This window comes from Mesoplodon densirostris, chromosome 13 (assembly GCF_025265405.1).
Source record: "Mesoplodon densirostris isolate mMesDen1 chromosome 13, mMesDen1 primary haplotype, whole genome shotgun sequence".
NCBI lineage: Eukaryota > Metazoa > Chordata > Mammalia > Artiodactyla > Ziphiidae > Mesoplodon > Mesoplodon densirostris.
In genome coordinates, this window is record NC_082673.1 from 22,372,211 (window position 1) to 22,390,013 (window position 17,803).

Below are 17,803 nucleotides of genomic sequence, written 5' to 3' on the forward strand. Positions count from 1 at the left end.
CTTTTCCAGGAAAAAAAAATTGAATGCACATATTATAAAACTTCTTCCTCTGACTTTTGTAGCCATTTCTTGACTTAAACAATAAAAATTGCCAATATATTGATAATGAATTTCTACTTATTGGAAAGCCTTGTAGAAATACTTTTAAGGTTTACTTAGATGCATGCAAAACAAAAGGAGATACTTGTGTTTTTCTCTCTTCTTTGTGCTACTCAGTGGTGGAGGAATAACTATTCATGGTTTCCTTTGTGAGGAGGATTAGAGAAAAAATGAAAAACATGCCAAGGACATATGAATTATTTACGTGCAAAAAAGGGGTAAAATTATGTGGTGTGGAGGAGACTCCATCTTACTCTGAAAGAACTGAATTTCAGTATCAGATGACTGGGAATGTGTCCTACAAACCTCCACGCATACATGATGGCATGTTCAGTAAGTCACAGTGCAAATATTTATTGCCTTCACAGAAGACTTTGGCATCTATAGGCAATTCCAGATAAAGCCTTGAGAACTGACTTAGTTCTGGTGAAAAAGAAGTATTATGCTAAAACTGGGGGTTTGGTGGATGGTAGGACAGATTGAATTTAGGAATGCAGGTTCTTAGGACCACATAGGCCCACTGAGGTGTGGCAGAGTTTTTTGGAAAACCTCTAAAGTAGGCAACTGGAAGGAAATGAGGAGGCTCTGAGGAAATGTGTGATCAATGGCCAAGAGTTGAATGGAGAATAGTAGGTTGAGAACTACGTGTTGGAAGAGTTTATGTCAGGGCAGTCCATCTAGCACCAGATAGACTTCATCCTATCACAGGGAGTGGAGTTTCAGGGCAGTGCCCTAATACCTAGGCAGACTGATAAGGACAAGGCAGCACAAAGACCTGGTAGAAAAGATACAGCCTTACTAGGGCAGAATAAAGTTACTGAAAATGAGCTACAAGACAAAAGCTTAATTTTAGAGATGAAGATATACCATGAGAGCAAGATTAGAAATGTCCCTGCTGAAGGAAAGGGTATGTTTAAAAACCTAGGTTACGGCTGAACTTACAGATGACAGCCTTACTGTGCAATGTACTGAACACTATTTCACCAATATCTTACAGTGAGTACACTTACAAGTTTCAAAAGATGATTTCCTTGAATATCCTTTACAAAGGCAGATGGCATAGGAAATCAAGTACAGTTCAGTAAAAGTCAAAGCAGGGCCATTCAGCATGTATTCCATGGATATATATGATCTACTTTTATGCCAAGGAGTTTTTGTTTTGTGTTGGTGATATCAAGAATTAAAAGGTTGGTCCATACATCTCTTCTTATGAAGAGCAATTGTTGGACAGAAATACATGAATATGGAAAGATGGGGATAGGAAGTAAAATAATTTTTATTATCTAAATCGGGAGGTGAATGATGGAGGCAAAGCAGACTTGTAGTGTTACACTTGAATTACTTTTCTCTTTTTCAAACATATGGTTTTGGGTTCCACCAGTAGGATTAGAGAGCTGCAGAATTTGCTCCTGGAATGGACAGCTCAAACCAAGCAGAGAGTTGACAGCATGGAGGTTGGCTCCTGACATAGATAGACCCCAGTGTGGCCAAACCTCTCTTATGTGAGCAGCTAGGCAAATGGTAAGCCGTATCCTGTCAGGGCTTGTTTCTTTTGCAGGCAAAGACAGCAGGGAAGAATGGTAGAGAGGCAAAGGCCCTGCTTGAATTATGCAGGGAAATGATTATCTCTCTTTTTCTCTAAGGACAACTGGATCTATGACCTAATATATATTTTTAAAAGATCAAAATAAAAACCCATCAGGACATAAGAATTAACCCTCCATTGCTAAATGCCTGGGAAAAAAAAAAGGAGGAATAATTTTTTGAAGGACAATGTTGCCACTGAAAAATCCTGTACTCAGCCAGATTATTGGTCATGTGCTTTGGCAACAGAAAGTTCTTTTCTCATATGCAAACTCTCAGAAAATAGGCTGCCAACATTCACTTCTGAAAAAAAAAAGAAATTCACCAGTTAAACAAGAGATTAATTAAAATAGAGATCACAAAAATGAGGAAGTTGTGGTATAAACTGTCAGCCCATAAGCTTTGAAAAGATTCAAGCATTGTTTTTTTTTTTTAATCAACAGCTGTAAAAATTCATGTAAATATAAAAAAAATAAGGGAATATACATATCATGCATTAATACCAAATTGAACCTCAGAATCCAGATAATCTTTTACTAAAACTAGGCAGTGGGGTGGGGTTGATGGCAGGAGGAGGGGAAGTAAAGCCTGCTAGGTTTCTTATCTTTCATAGGAGGAAGTTAGTGGATGGCACTTCTACAATAATGTAAAAAAATTTAAATATATATATATTACAGTACACTTTTTAAGTGTTAATTTTTTTTTTTTTTTTGTCTTTTTTTGCTGTATGCGGGCCTCTCACTGTTGTGGCCTCTCCCGTTGCGGAGCACAGGCTCCGGATGCGCAGGCCCAGCGGCCATGGCTCACGGGCCCAGCCGCTCCGCGGCATATGGGATCCTCCCAGACCGGGGCACGAACCCGTATCCCCTGCATCGGCAGGCGGACTCTTAACCACTGCGCCACCAGGGAGGCCCATTAAGTGTTAATTTTTAAGTAATTAGTAGAAACATAAAAATAGGGTGGTTTCTAAATCACTACAGAAACTAATCAAAGAAAATATCTGTATAAAGACAAGTGAAAAGGAAACAGCAAGAAAGCACAAAATAAACAGAGCATGAAACACAGTGATGCACATATGACAATATTTCATATACAACCATAAATGAAAAAAAAGGTTAAACTCACTATTAAAACACAAAGATTAAAATTTGGCCACTCCAAAATATTTAAATATGCAGAAAAGAGAACCCAAAACAAAATAGTAGAAAAAGTAAACAATAAAAGGATGGGCAAAGGTATATTCAGCAACCAAAATCTATTATTTATTATGAGTGAGACTATGAATAGCTGCTGAGACATAATTCCAAAACAAAAACAGTAAATGGAAGAAAAATAAAAGCTACTATTCACATTGAAGATATGATAGAATCAAAATCTAAGCAGCAAATATCATGGTATTAACATACAAAGCAGAAACTGCTAGAGGAAATGGGAAGAAAATAAGACAGTGTAATGGCTTTGGGACATGTTATGACCACTTTCAATTTTTGACAAGTGATAAGACATAAAATAAAGACATAGAACAGTCTAATTAGTAGATTTAATTATTAGACTGATAACTGACATTTCTTCCTTTAAAGATGTTTCATCCTTTTCACTTTCCTTACAACATTTATCAAACTGATGATACACTAAACCACACAAGAAATCCCAGTAAATTCCCCAGTTGGGTAATATTTTAGATCAGTTGTCCCCAACATTTTTGGCACCAGGGATCAGTTTCGTGGAAGACAATTTTTCCACGGACCGGGGGGCAGGGGGAGGGGGATGGTCCAGGCGGTAATGCGAGCGATGGGGAGCGATGGGGAGCGGCATATGAAGCTTTGATTGCTCACCCTCTGCTCACCTCCTGCTCTGTGGCCCAGTTCCTAACAGGCCGCAGACCAGTACCAGTCCACGGCCTGGGGGTTGGGGACCACTGTTTAAGAATAATCCTTCAATAAATCTCAAAATTAAACAACAATATTCACTACTATGTAGAAGTTAAAAATTATCCTTTAAGGAGCTCTTTATTAAAGAGGAAGTTAAAAAGAAAATTTCAGGACTTGTATTTTTGTCAAGAATGCAAAATACATACCCTGAAAAGCTTCACTACAATGTACATTTCTATATGGATAAAATGTAACAAATCATTTTTAATGTATTCACTCTAATGGAAGAAAATCCCTAGAGGTAAAAAATCAAGAGTTAGAAAATTGATTAGGAAATAAAATTGAAATCCATAACTTTCCTGCAGAAGAGTTCCAGAAAACAAAGAAGCTCTCTCAGGAGACAAGGCCTTGAACCTAAACTGAGAAAAGAGTTTGGGATTGACATGTACACACTGCTATATTTAAAGCAGATATCCAACAAGGACCTAATGTATAGCAGGAGGAACTCTGCTCAATATTCTGTAATAACCTAAATGGGAAAAGAATTTGAAAAAGAATAGGTACATGTATATGTATAACAGAATCACTTTGATGTACAACTGAAACTAACATTACATTGTTAATCAAATATACTCCAATATAAAATTAAAATTTAAATAAATAAATAAATAAAAATGCAAAGAAAGAGTTAAATTATTATTAGTAAAAGATTAGATGGAAAAAATAAAACAAAACAAACAAACTAAAAACAACAAAAAGAAATGTTTCTTGCGAACAAATGCAGAAGACAAGATTATTTGTTTTGGCGATTACTTTCAGTGGGCAAAAAAGGAGCAAAAATGTCTCCACTGAGAATGCGTGACCACACTGGTTTGGAGTTCAAATTTACACAACTCCTGTGTTTTAGGGAACCACAAGCTGAGAACTGAATTTAAGTTGATTCAAAAGCAAACAAAACATAACATACATAGCAAAAGACAAGTAAAATAAAACAGAAAAATGGACAAAATAAACAGCATGAAATAAGATGTTGCACATATGTTATAAGAAAAAATGTTTGTCCTCTGAAGAAGGATGCCTTATCCCAGGCCAGGTGAAAATTCCACAGAGAAAGTCCACCGAATATAAATTCACAATTAAAATTAAAACACAAGGAAATTAGCCATGGTGAATGAGAAAAACTGCAACATAGAAAATGTGAGAAAGAAGCACAAATAATAAAAAGAACAAACATATTTTAGAAGGAAACAAAAAAAAAAACTTTTAATGAAAAAGCTAATCAAACATATTTGTCATGAAACATTTACTCAAACCAATAGGAATTTTAGAAGAGAATTGAACCAATGAAGGAAAGGATCTATTTAAAGAGATAAAGCTTAAGGTTTTCTATAATTGATTAAAGACATGAATCTTTGCATTCAAGAAGCATACATGAACATTAAGCAGGTAAAAGGAAGATGATATCAATACCTAAATGCATCAGAGTTTCCTCAGAGATCACCAAAGGTAAAGGGATCTTTACAAATGAAAAGACAACCCACTGAATGGAAGAAAATAGTTGCAAATGATATGACCAATAAGGGGTTAATAGTCACATATTTAAACAGCAGATAGAACTCAACATCAAAACAAACCCAACCCAGGTTTTTTAAAAAAAAAGTTCATGAAGAACCTAGGGGCAGGACAGGAATAGAGACGCAGACCTACTAGAGAATGGACTTGAGGGCACGGGGAGGGAGAAGCGTAAGCTGGGACAAAGTGAGAGAGTGTCATGGACATATATACACTACCAAATGTAAAATAGACAGCTAGTGGGAAGCAGCCACATAGCACAGGGAGATCATCTTGCTGCTTTGTGACCATCTAGAAGTGAGTGGTCACAAAGAGAGGGGAGGAGGGAAGGAAATGCAAGAGGGAGGAGATATGGGAATATATGTATATGTATAACTGATTTACTTTGTTATAAAGCAGAAACTAACACAACATTGTAAAGCAATTATACTCCAATAAAGATGTTTTAAAAAAAAAAAGGAGGAACCAAATAGACATTTTTCCAAAGAGGAAATGCAGTGGCCAACAGGCACATGAAAAGATGCTCAACATTGCCAATCATCAGGGAAATGCAAATCAAAACTACAATGAGCTAGCACCTCACACCTGTCAGAATGGCCATCATCAAAAAGAACAAAATAACAAATGTTGGTGAGGATGTGGAGAAAAGGGAACCCTTTTACACTGCTGGTGGGAATGTATATTTGTGCAGCCACTGGGGAAAATAGTAAGGAGGTTTCTCAAAAAACTAAAAATAGAACTACCATATGACCCAGTAATTCGATTTCTGGGTATTTATCCAAAAAACCAAAAACACTAATTTGAAAAAATACGTGCATCCCAGTGTTCATAGGAACATTATTTACAATTGCCAAGATATGGAAGCAAACTAACTGTCCATCAACTGATGAATGGATAAAAAAGATGTGGTACACACACACACACACACACACACACACAATGGAATACTACTCAGCATAAAAAAGAATGAAATTTTGCCATTTGCAACAACATGGATGGACTTGGAGAGTATTATTATGCGAAGTCAAATAAGTCAGACAAAGAAAGACAAATACTGTATGACAGTGGTCCCCAACCTTTTTGGAACCAGGGACGGGTTTCGTGGAAGATGATTCTTCCACAGACTGGGGGCAGGGAGGATGGTTTTGGGTTGATTCAAGCACATTACATTTATTATGCACTTTATTTCTATTATTATTACATTGTAATATATAATTAAATAATTATACAACTCACCATAATGCAGAATCAGTGGGAGCCCTGAGCTTGTTTTCCTGCAACTAGATGGTTCCATCTAGGGGTGATGGGAGGCAGTGACACCCGAAGTGTGTTGCTGATGTCGAGTCTCCTCTGTGGTCTCCTTTTGGTTGCTGTCACTGCAGAAAACCCTGCTTCACAAAGATAGGATGTTGGAAATGGAAATAGGCTTTTCAGTACTTTTGTGGCAATCTCAGGATATTCCACCTTGACTTTAATCCAGAAGGTATGGAGATCTGAAGTTGTCTCAGATGTACTTTTAAGGCCACCGTTCTTTGCGATCTCAAGCAGTTGATCCTCTTCTAGCATGGACAAAGTCGATTCACCTGGCTTATTCGCAAATGGGTCGTGGATCCATTCCTTCCCATTTCAGGGGTCTTTTGTGGACGGGAAATAATGCTCAATCTCTTTTGAAAGCTGAGATAGGTGATCATGCACCCATGTGCTGCCAGTGGTGACTGTTTTTCTAAAAGAAATCTCTGGCACCGCTCTCATAACTCAAACACTCTGGCCAGTCATCTACCTTTAGAAAACCATCTCACTTCTGTGTATCAGAGAAGATGTGTGTGCTCTGTGTCCATCTCTTCACAGAGCTGCGTGAACAGATGTGAGTTAAGAGCATGTACTTTAACGTGGTTGGTTGATAATTTTGAACACATCCTGCAAAACATTGTTAAGTTCAGGTGACATTTTTCGGCTAGCCAGCATTTCTCTATGGATGACACAGTGCGTAGACTCACGTTCAGAAGCGACCTCTTTGACCTGAGTAGTGAAACCAGAAAGCTGTCCAGTCATGGCAGCCACTCCATCCATGCATATGCCGATGAAAAATGACCAATTCAGATTTCCTGATATGTAATCATTCAAAGACTTGAATAGTTCTGCAGCTGTGGTGTTGGTTGGCAACAAAAGTGCACATAACATATCCTCATGCACATCCTCCTGGAAAATATATCACACAAAAACAAGCATTATTGCCTTTTTGTCCACATTGGTAGACTCGTCAACCTGGATTGCGTACCACGGTGACTCATTAATCCTCTCTAACAATTGTGCCTCAATATCCTCTGCTGTTTCATCAATTCATCTAGTTATGGTGCTAGCTGAAAGAGAAACATGTGCCCCCTTTTGAACTGCAGGCTTTCCTAAAAGTTCATGACAAATGTCCTTAGCAGCAGGCAGGGTCAACTCTTCACCAATAGGAAAGGGCTTCTTAGCTTTAGCAATGTGGGTAGCCACTAACAATGATGCTCTCAGCGTAGATACATTTGATGAAGTGGTGGCCTTCAATAATTGCTTCTGTTCTTCGTGTTCACAGTTTTTTCTTTTGAAAAATTCCAAAGGCTTGTCTTTTAACGTAGGGTGTTTGGTCTCCATGTGGTGAAGCAGTTTTGAAGATTTCATGGCTTCACTGGACTGCAGATCTCCACATATTATACAAAGCAGGCTTGGGGAATGTGAATCACCTGTTGCAATGAACCCATAATTTAAGTAGGACTCTTGGTATTTTCTTTTAAATGCACTTTCTTTTTGTTAGCAGTCTTAGAGTCTTCTGCTCTCTCATCACTGGGTCTTTCCCCATTTTCAAAGAAGCTCTCCAGCGATGATTACATTTTTACTCATTTTGGCTAGGGTTAGCTTGTGGGCTTACCAAAACTGTGACTGAGACAAGTGTGTGGGAAAGAGGCATGGATGGAAATGGTAGATAAAATAATGGGTGGGCCATGCACGGACTAAAATAAGTGTCGGATTCTGACTTAAAGCCTGCCACCAGATGCAGCTGTACAATTGAAGTACATCAACTCACTTGCCACTATAATGCCTGCCATCAGATGGAACGTAATTGTCACTTGCCACTCACTGATAGGGTCTTGATATGAGTCTGCAAGCAATTGATTTATTATGGTCTCTGCGCAGTCAAACCTCTCTGCTAATGATAATCTGTATTTGCAGCCGCTCCCCAGTGCTATCATCACCACCTCAGCTCCAACTCAGTTCATCAGGCATTAGATTCTCATACGGAGTATGCAGCTTAGATCCCTCGCATGCGCAGTTCACAGTAGGGTTCACGCTCCTATGAGAATCTAATGCCGCCGCTGATCTGACAAGAGGAAGAGCTCAGACGGTAATGCAAGCGATGGGGAGCGGCTGTAAATACAGACGAAGCTTTACTTACTTGCCCGCTGCTCACCTCCTGCTGTGCAGACTGGTTCCTAACAGGAACGGTAGTGGTCCAAGGCCCAGGGGTTAGGGACCCCTGCTTTAGGGCTTGGCTCAGTTTTCTCTTTGAACTAACTTTGAATTTAGTGTTGAGATCCTTGCCAAAAGGAAATGGGATCCAAATAATTCATGGCATCTAGTGACATCATGACTAATAAACTTATTATTTAGAGTTGATTGTGATAAAGTATCCAGGGAAGCACATGTTTGGAGAACTGAAGTGGCTGCTGCTTCTACCTGTTATGGCTCTGGTGATAACCAAACCAAAAACGCTTGGAGTGAGATGGCTGCTCCTCATTGCAATGAGGTGCTTTCAGAAAAAAAAAAAAAAAAAAAAAGATGTCTCTCAGATCTTTAAAATCTCAAGTCATGTGACTTTCAGCCAAGTCACATTTGGAGAGCCAAAGAATTTCTATAGTGAATTTAAACATTATATCTTCCTTCCTAAAGTTCTATGATAATCTCTCTGAAAAATCAGAAAGAAAATTTAATTGTATGGGTTACAGAAGGTAAATTCACAGCCTCATCAAGTCTCCCATATGAAATTCAGGGCATCGGTCTGGAAGGAATAGACCCTAAAACTTGGAATAGAACATTTGGGAAGATTTGGTTAATGTTAAAAATGTTGAACTTCTGAACACTCTGGAGTTTCTTTGCTAGTGGAAGCAGCCAGCCCTTCTGTGTTTGAGGAAATTAGCTTTCTCTTATTAAAGATTCTTTAATAACTTTTCCTGGTACAGTTAGCTTATATGGAACACCTCTTTTTTTTCTCAAGATTTACTTCAACCATCTTGTAACTAGGGTCAATTCTCATTATGGTCCAAGAGGTTATGCTCAAAGTGACCTAGGAGGAAATATTTTGTACTCCAAAATGAATTGCAAAATGTTTATGAATGGATAAAGTCAAATTACGGTGCACCGACAAGTGAGTTTGAATGTAATGTGTTGGTTGTGGCAGGTGGAAGGGGCTCTAGCATTTTACCCTGGTTGGCTGAGTAAAAATTTGACTCAGAGGTTACTCAGTGAGGTTGAAATATGAGCACTTCCTTGGTATAATATAGAGAAAAAATCCAAGGGCTTAGGGAAATAGGCAAGTTGGAATGGATTTATCATGTGCAACCAGTACTTCTCACATTGCTTTTTCTGAAAGGACCCAAAAGGCACTCCCTTCACTAAGTCATTGAGAAAGTACATAGGTTAGTGGAACATCCATATCCTTAAAATATGGGAACGTCTTTGATAGACCAGGTATAATGTTGGAAGATCGCATCATTGAGTTGTGTTCCTCATGAGAATAATGCAACATTTAACTGCCAGAGACTAAGTGGGCATATTAGTGTAATATACATATGCACTGAAGTTTTAATCCACAGAAACCTTTGCAGGGGATAATTAATTTCATGTCCCTAAAAACAAAGAAAATGCAGACCAACAAAACATTACTTGATGTAGAACAAGAAAAATTCCAAGTAGTGTGCCAAATTTATGATTTGACTCACTACAGTGGAAAATCACATGATCTCCCTTAATTCCAAACTGAAGTCACTTCACAGACCAAGTGCTTCTTGATTGAAGGAGAGTTTTGGGTCCCCTGAGACACTACCAGTAGAAATCTACCACTTATCTTTCATCTTACCTTGTCAAAAGAGATCTGAGACCAATTACTACAGTAATTGTGCCTTAGAGAAAGTGAAATATTTAAACTCTTGGAGATTGACACTAATCCTTGGGGACTCAGAATACCAATGTGGGCTTTATAAATAATCAGGTAATAAATGATGTTCCAAGTTTGAATCACCAAGTGTCCAGTAAAGTCCACAGACTCACCCGGTGATTATTTCTCCCATTCCTAAATGCGTAATTGACCTCTGTCTGACACACTTGGCATCTGGCAGAATCTCTGCAGTGGTCTTCTGATCCAGGAAGTGAGGGTTATTATGGTAGAAAGGGTAAGTGGAAGCCTCTGAACTTTCCCTCCCTGCCAGGATATTTAACTGAAAGCAGCACTGCATCCCTGCAGGGAATTGCAGAAGTGAGTGCCAAGGTGAAAGGCTTGAAAGATGCAGGATGGTGATGCTGTTCACATTCCCATTTATCTCTTCCTGCTAGCTTGTACAGAAGGTGATGGGTCTTTGGAAATAATTGCATTATTTAAACGTCATCAGGTATAACTGCAATTGCAGCTACTCTTCCCAATATGGAGGTTTTTTCTAAGTTTTTTCCTCAGAAATTATGACCAGCCATCGTTTTGAAGAATCTGTTACAGGATGGAGGGAACTTAATTGTGTGATGGGAGTAGACCTGAGAAAGGCAAGGCTGGGACCAAAGTGGACAATTTTGGTACTTTGCCAATATCTTCTTGGATCCTCTTTTTACTGTTTTTAGGTGCCATGGCCTTAGTGTGATTTTGTTTCCAACAGCCAGCTTTGGTGAACATTATATAGCATTTGTATAATTGCCTTAAGGCTACTTGTGCCTTACATTGCCTGAGTGAACATGAAGCAGTGTCTGGGAATGTATATTTCCTGCGTGTGTCCAATTACCATACATTGACATGTCTGGGCATATGAAAGCCATAGCTTCCTTGCCATGGGTCTTCGCTTACACATCACAGTTCTCTGTGGGATCAACTTGAAGGTACTTTATTCAGGACTTAATCTGAGGTTGTATCCTTGCTGGACTTTTACCCCTTCCCTATCTCCTTCCTCCAACTCCCTGACTAGTTTTCCATGGGAACACTTTCTTAATAAATTACTTGCCTATAAACCCTTGTTTCAACATCTGCTTTTAGGGGAGCCAACCTAAGACATCAGTGATTACCTGCTGGAAAATATGAGGGAAAACTATAATTCCGTTCATATTAAATCACAACAAAAATGTAAAATGCTTATAAATAACAATATGAATTAAACTATAAAAATGTTAGTGAGTATTATTTAAAAGAAGGCTTGAAAATAGAGAGACAGGCTATGGACTTATGTAGGAAGATTAAATATCATATAAATATTTTATTCTAAATTTATATAAAAATTAAAGCCATTACAAAGTTATTCTAAAACGAATGGAATAATTAATACATAATAATACTATTCACCATACTGAGATTACCATGTCAAAATTTTTATTGAAATGGTTATATTAAATGTATTTCTAGTAAATCTTGCAGTATTTTGAAAATATTCTTGACATGGTTAAAGGTATTATTTACAAAGTGGAAAGTAAAATAACTTCAGAGAAAACTTCTTACCGAAAAAATAAAATATCAAGAGAAGGATGTTATTTAATTATTTAATAAAAATAATAATAGTAGCAGTAGTAACAAATACTTATTTAACCTGTCATATATGCATGTCTATGGTACATACACATATTCACATGTATATGTATAATCGTTTAATCCTCACAATCTCTCAATAAATTATGTGTAGAGTTAGAGAAAAGGAAATCTATGCATAGATGGGTTAAGTAACTTGTTCAAAGTATTACAGGTAGGAATTGGTAGGGTCTGGATTTAAACCCAGGTGTTTTTAATTCAGATTCCATGTTCATAACCATTTTGCCATGCATGCGTATATGCTAACAATCTATATACCAAAGACAGTGAAAAAATTAGGGCCCATCACAAGCAAGTCATTCTGTCATATGGAAGATACATATCTCTGCCAAAAGAGGTATTTCAAAACTGTTTTGAACAATGGCAGTTATGGAGAATATTGTGGATCTGTTCAAAGTGATTATCCTGAGGACCAGTACTCAATGGATATGGGAAGAGGACTCAGTTGGATTATAGTCCTAAAGTTTATTGAAACCATCTGTCTCATGAGCCAGTTATCTTCAACAGCCATTCCTGTATGATCAGTCCTCAAAATGCATTTAAAAATTGAAATGACAGTTATTCTTTGCTCTTCTTCATCTTCTACTTTTTCATCTGTACCATAAAATACCTCCATCTGTTCTGTAAGCTGTATGACTCATTGTGACTGTGGGTAGTTGAATGACCTACAGAATGATCAGGGACATTTGACCTGTACCTAACATTTAGATCATCAATTGACAAAATGAAACAGGTCTTGGTCCCAATGTGAGATTAGATTTAGTAATAAAAATTTAACTCCTTTTTTGATGGCTTTTTCAATCACATCTCCTAAAAGGCAGTACTGAAAATAAGCATGCTCTTATTCAAGAGACATGCACTATGATTGTAGTCCTATATTATTTTTCTTTAAAATATATTTTGATATCAGATATTATTTATATTTTGGTTATTATTATTTCCTTTAATATCTATTTTGTCCTAAATATTAAAAATTAATCATCTTTAAGCGCATAATTTTTTTAAATAGAAACACTAACAATTTTAGTTCTATCAGTTAACTAAAAATATTATACTTCTTATACTTATGAGTGGTATTACAGCCGTTTAAGTTTATTGAGATCATGTATTTCAATATCAAACTATTTTTATTCCATATAATTCGTGAAAAATACATTGGCAGTTAATAGCTAATTATTCTCCTTTCTGAAGGTGATTCTGTTATAATCTGTGAATAGGAAGACCAGAGAATACACATCCCATAACTGTTCTCTTAATCTGGTCATCTTAATCTTAAAGCCAGATTCACAGAAAAGTGAAAAGAGATGGGGTTAAATACAGGCACAAAAATAAATACATTTTTCATTTGGTACAGTGAGAGGATTACCAATGAGGGTGATGACTGTGTGCCTCTACTGATGAAAAGTGGCTGACTGGTGAGGAGTGAATACTCTGGCAGGAAACAGAAAGCAGACACATAATTCACAAACCAGACAGTGTGAGAGAAGCCTCAGAATAAAAATAAGTGTAGGCATATGTGTCGATGGCAGAGTGGAACGATGGAGGCTGTCGTCCCTGGGGGAAGGAGAGTGGCATCGAGGCTCTAAGCACATTTCATTTGTAGATACTAAAAAGCAAACTAAAATGTGAAAGAATGTTTAGTTATAGAAAAGTGATGGAAGAATTATTCTTCCAGGAAGAATAATTAAGAGTGGCAGCTTAAAATAGGGAAATCGTAGCTGCAGTTTCTCCTCATGCATCCTGAATAAAATTTGGACTCAGTTTGGTATTCAATAGGAATGAACTTTGAGAACTTATCATCCATATGCATATATATAGCATTATACATAGAAGGAAACTGAGGCCCAGAGAAGTGATGTGACTTTCCAAGTTCCTGAAGCTGGATAGTGGCAAAGCTGAGACTAATGCTAACACTTTTCAGATGTCAGATTATATACAGCTGTTTGTACTTTGGATCCTAATTGTCCACCATCAATTTTTAATACAAATTGGAAATGTTTCAGTTCAGAGATGGGCTTATAATAATTACTCAACTTTGATGATTCTTAATTCAGTTCAACTCAGAACATTTATTGCACACCCAATATATGTAAGCTCTACGTTAAGAAACAAAGTTAAAAGAGGCACTGTCCTTGCATTGAAAAAGAGATTAATAATATAAATTATTAGGAGACTCTAATATAGGAGTACATCTAACATACCAACAGCTTGTTTCCATACCTGCCTGATAATGAGATATACCTATGACACATTAAAATAAAAAGTCCTGTGTCTCTGCCTTGGAGATTCAGATTCTAAAATCTGGAATGAAGGCTCTTTTACTTTTTAAATTAATATTCCAGATGATTTTTTTTTTTTTTTTTTTTTTTTTTTTGCAGTACACAGACCTCTCCCGTTGCGGAGCACAGGCTCTGGACGCACAGGCTCAGCGGCCATGGCTCACGGGCCCAGCCGCTCCGCGGCATGTGGGATCCTCCCGGACCAGGACACGAACCCATGTCCCCTGCATCGGCAGGCGGACTCTTAACCACTGCGCCACCAGGGAAGCCCCCAGATGATTCTTATGATCAAGCAGATTGGGTAGACACTATTGCCATATTTCCGGTTTGTCTGCACATTGGAATCACCTAGTGAACTTCAAAAACTAAAAAGTCTTGGGGCTTCCCTGGTGGTGCAGTGGTTGAGAGTCTGCCTGCCGATGCAGGGGACACGGGTTCGTGCCCCGGTCCGGGAAGATCCCACATGCCGCGGAGCGGCTAGGCCCGTGAGCCATGGCTGCTGAGCCTGTGCTCCGCAACGGGAGAGGCCACAACAGTGAGAGGCCCGCGTACCGCAAAAAAAAAAAAAAGAAAAAAAAGAAAAAAAAGAAAGAAATGCCCAATTTATAATTTACCAATATATTCCTCTAAATTCCCAGTTTAGAGGAATATATTGGTAAACTTAAGAATATGTATGAGGGAAGTCAAATTACCTGTTTATGTAAGGAAACATGAAGGGTTAACTTTTCAGCACATTGCACAGCAGCTGTGGGGAGGGTCTATGAGTATGAGGAAAGTTATAAAAAATCAACTGTTCTGACAAGTTTGTCAACAATGCTATTAGATATTTGGTTCAATTATCTAACAGAGAAATAATAAGGAGAAAATACAAGAAGAGCTATTTTTATGATGCTGGATATAGATTATTTTTTCAATGCTACTAGTGAACTTAATACTAAATGGATTTATTATTTAGAAAGAACTGGAAATAGTTTGATCATTCTAAGGATGTATGTTAAGTTTGTAGTTTGTTTTTAAATTAATTTAAAAATGAAATTGAACTTATCTCTTTAACTTAAAAAGCACAGTGAACATAGTTATAATAAAAAACCTCCTCAAAAAAGGCCATATTTGAACAATACTTGGGATCCTGTTAAGTTTAACTTATTGAACAGTGAAACTGCATTTTATTTATCTGAGGCTTTGCAAAGACGTAGCAGAAAGCCCCTTTCCAAGCTCAAGTTTCACTGTGGATTTTTAGGGAGTTGCCACAAAGCAATTTCCCACAAAAATCTCTCAGGCAAGTTCCACAAAGTCAAGTGTAACAGACTCAGTAATTGAATCTTTATCCAGCATGGAGATGAGGTGCCTTCTGATCTAGTATTACACCAGTAAAAGCATGTCACTGGTCAGTAACAACAGTTAAATTAGATCAAGAACATGACCCAAAAGAGAGCAACCGTGTGTACACTCATCAGTTTTATGAAACTGAAATCCAATCTATGGCGTTCATAGTTATTCAAATTTACAATATAAAGCTCCAAGCTAGAGGTAATGTGGAGGGATATTTCTATCTTGAAAGTGTTATAATGTATTTTGATATAAGATAATGTAACAGGGTACTTCCAGTTTCTTTAAATGTTGATTCTTATTAATCACTGGATTATTCAACTCTTACTAGGTAAAATAGAAAAGATTTAAGAAATAAGGGGGACAGTAATCCTAACAGATCAGAAGAAAATGACTAAACGTTAAAGCAAGTGGTATTACAAACTTAGGTTTTCTTGCCATTGTGAATTGAAGACTTCCTACATTTCCTTCCACTTTTTAAATGTACAATCATGAAAGTAATAACGCTTAAAATGACTCTATTCTAAATTTTCCCATTATCTGATTAATATGCTTGTATTAAACTGCTAGAAGTAAAATAGATGCAACTTTGTCTATTGTTTTTTAATAGCAGAAAAACATATTCTTGTCAAATTGCTTCACATTCTTTAGAGAACTTTTGAATACAATGTCTTCATTCATCCTCAAAACTTCACACCACATTGTAGGTAGTTGAGGCATCATGGCTCCTCTGAAGGTGAAGAAATTTGTGCCCCCAAAATTGAAGTGGCTTTCCTGAAGTCATATAGTAATCTAAGTGGCCTGACTCTTCAAACTGCTCCTTTCTTTGGGATGAATTTATGCAACCTGCAGAAAGAGAGACTATCTCTTAAAATGACTTTGTTAGTTTGCTAGGGCTTCCATAACAAAGTACTACAAACCGGGTGCCTTAAATGATAGAAGTGAATTTTCTCACTGTTCCAAAGGCAAAAAGTCTAAAATCAAAGTGTTGGTAGGGTTGGTTCCTCTGAAAGCTGTGAAGAACGGATCTGTTCTAGGACTCCCTCCTTGGTTTGTAGATGGCTATCTTCATGTTCACATGGTGTTCTCCCTATAACTTCACATCTTCTCTCTGTGCATATATGTGTCCAAGTTTTTCCTTTTAATAAAATCACCAGTCATATTGAATTAGGACTTATCCTAATGACCTCATTTTAACCTTATTACTTCTGTAAAGACCCTATTTCCAAATAACATCATCTTCTGAGGTACCGGTGGTTAGAACTTCAAGAGACAAATTTTATTGGGACAAAATACAGACCATAGCAATGACCTTTAGACCTTAAAAAGATGTTAGGGAGAGCCAATGAGTTTCCAAATAGATGAGAACATGCTTTGAGGTGAGCTGTACTTAGAAATCCCAGCACACAATTTCCCCTAAAGTCCTTAAGGGTTTTCATATTTCTGACTGTACTCCTTGTTTTTTCAAATTTCTAGGGGCTATTTGTCATTTTCAGTGATGTGAAATTTGATAAATGAAGGAAAGTAGAATCTAATTACAAATAATTGATCACTATTATGAGAACAGGTTTCTTAAACATGTGAAAGGAATTGTTATTAATTGAGCAAGGTATGTTAATAATTGTATCTTTATTTTTGTGAGGAACAATTTACTGAAGCCTATACTGAAACACTTAGGACAGGCAGGGGTTGTAAAGAATAAAATGATCTCATGAATGGGGTCTTGTTTTAATTCTAAAATTTTGAACGTTTGTATTCAATAAGGATCTTCTTCCTCCTGAATAAAATGTGCATGTGGGGTTGTCTGTAGAGGTGGGATTAGTGTCTGGATGTGATATAGAGAAGGATAAAACAGATGGGATGTAATCAACATTTCAGAAGAGATAATCATCCTGCAGATGATCCTGACTTGCTCCAGGGTCCTTATTTTCAGTAGGAATGTGTCATTATGTTTTGTCTTTAATTGGTTATTCCTGTTTGAATTAAAAAAAAAATCACTGGGAATGAATTAGGAAGCCTGCCTGAACTACCTTTGACCATCTAAATGTACTTGCTGGGCTTTAGATTCCTAGACTGTAAAATAAAGGTCTAAACTGTGATATTTTATATTTCTACTGATTTTGGAAATCACACTCTGTAAGTCAATTTCTGATCAGTGATGTAACACTGCACAGCTCCAGGTGGTACTCCCCATGTAGAGCACAGGGCAGCCCAGATCTGCTGAGTCAATATTTTAATTAATTGTATCTTGTTCTCAT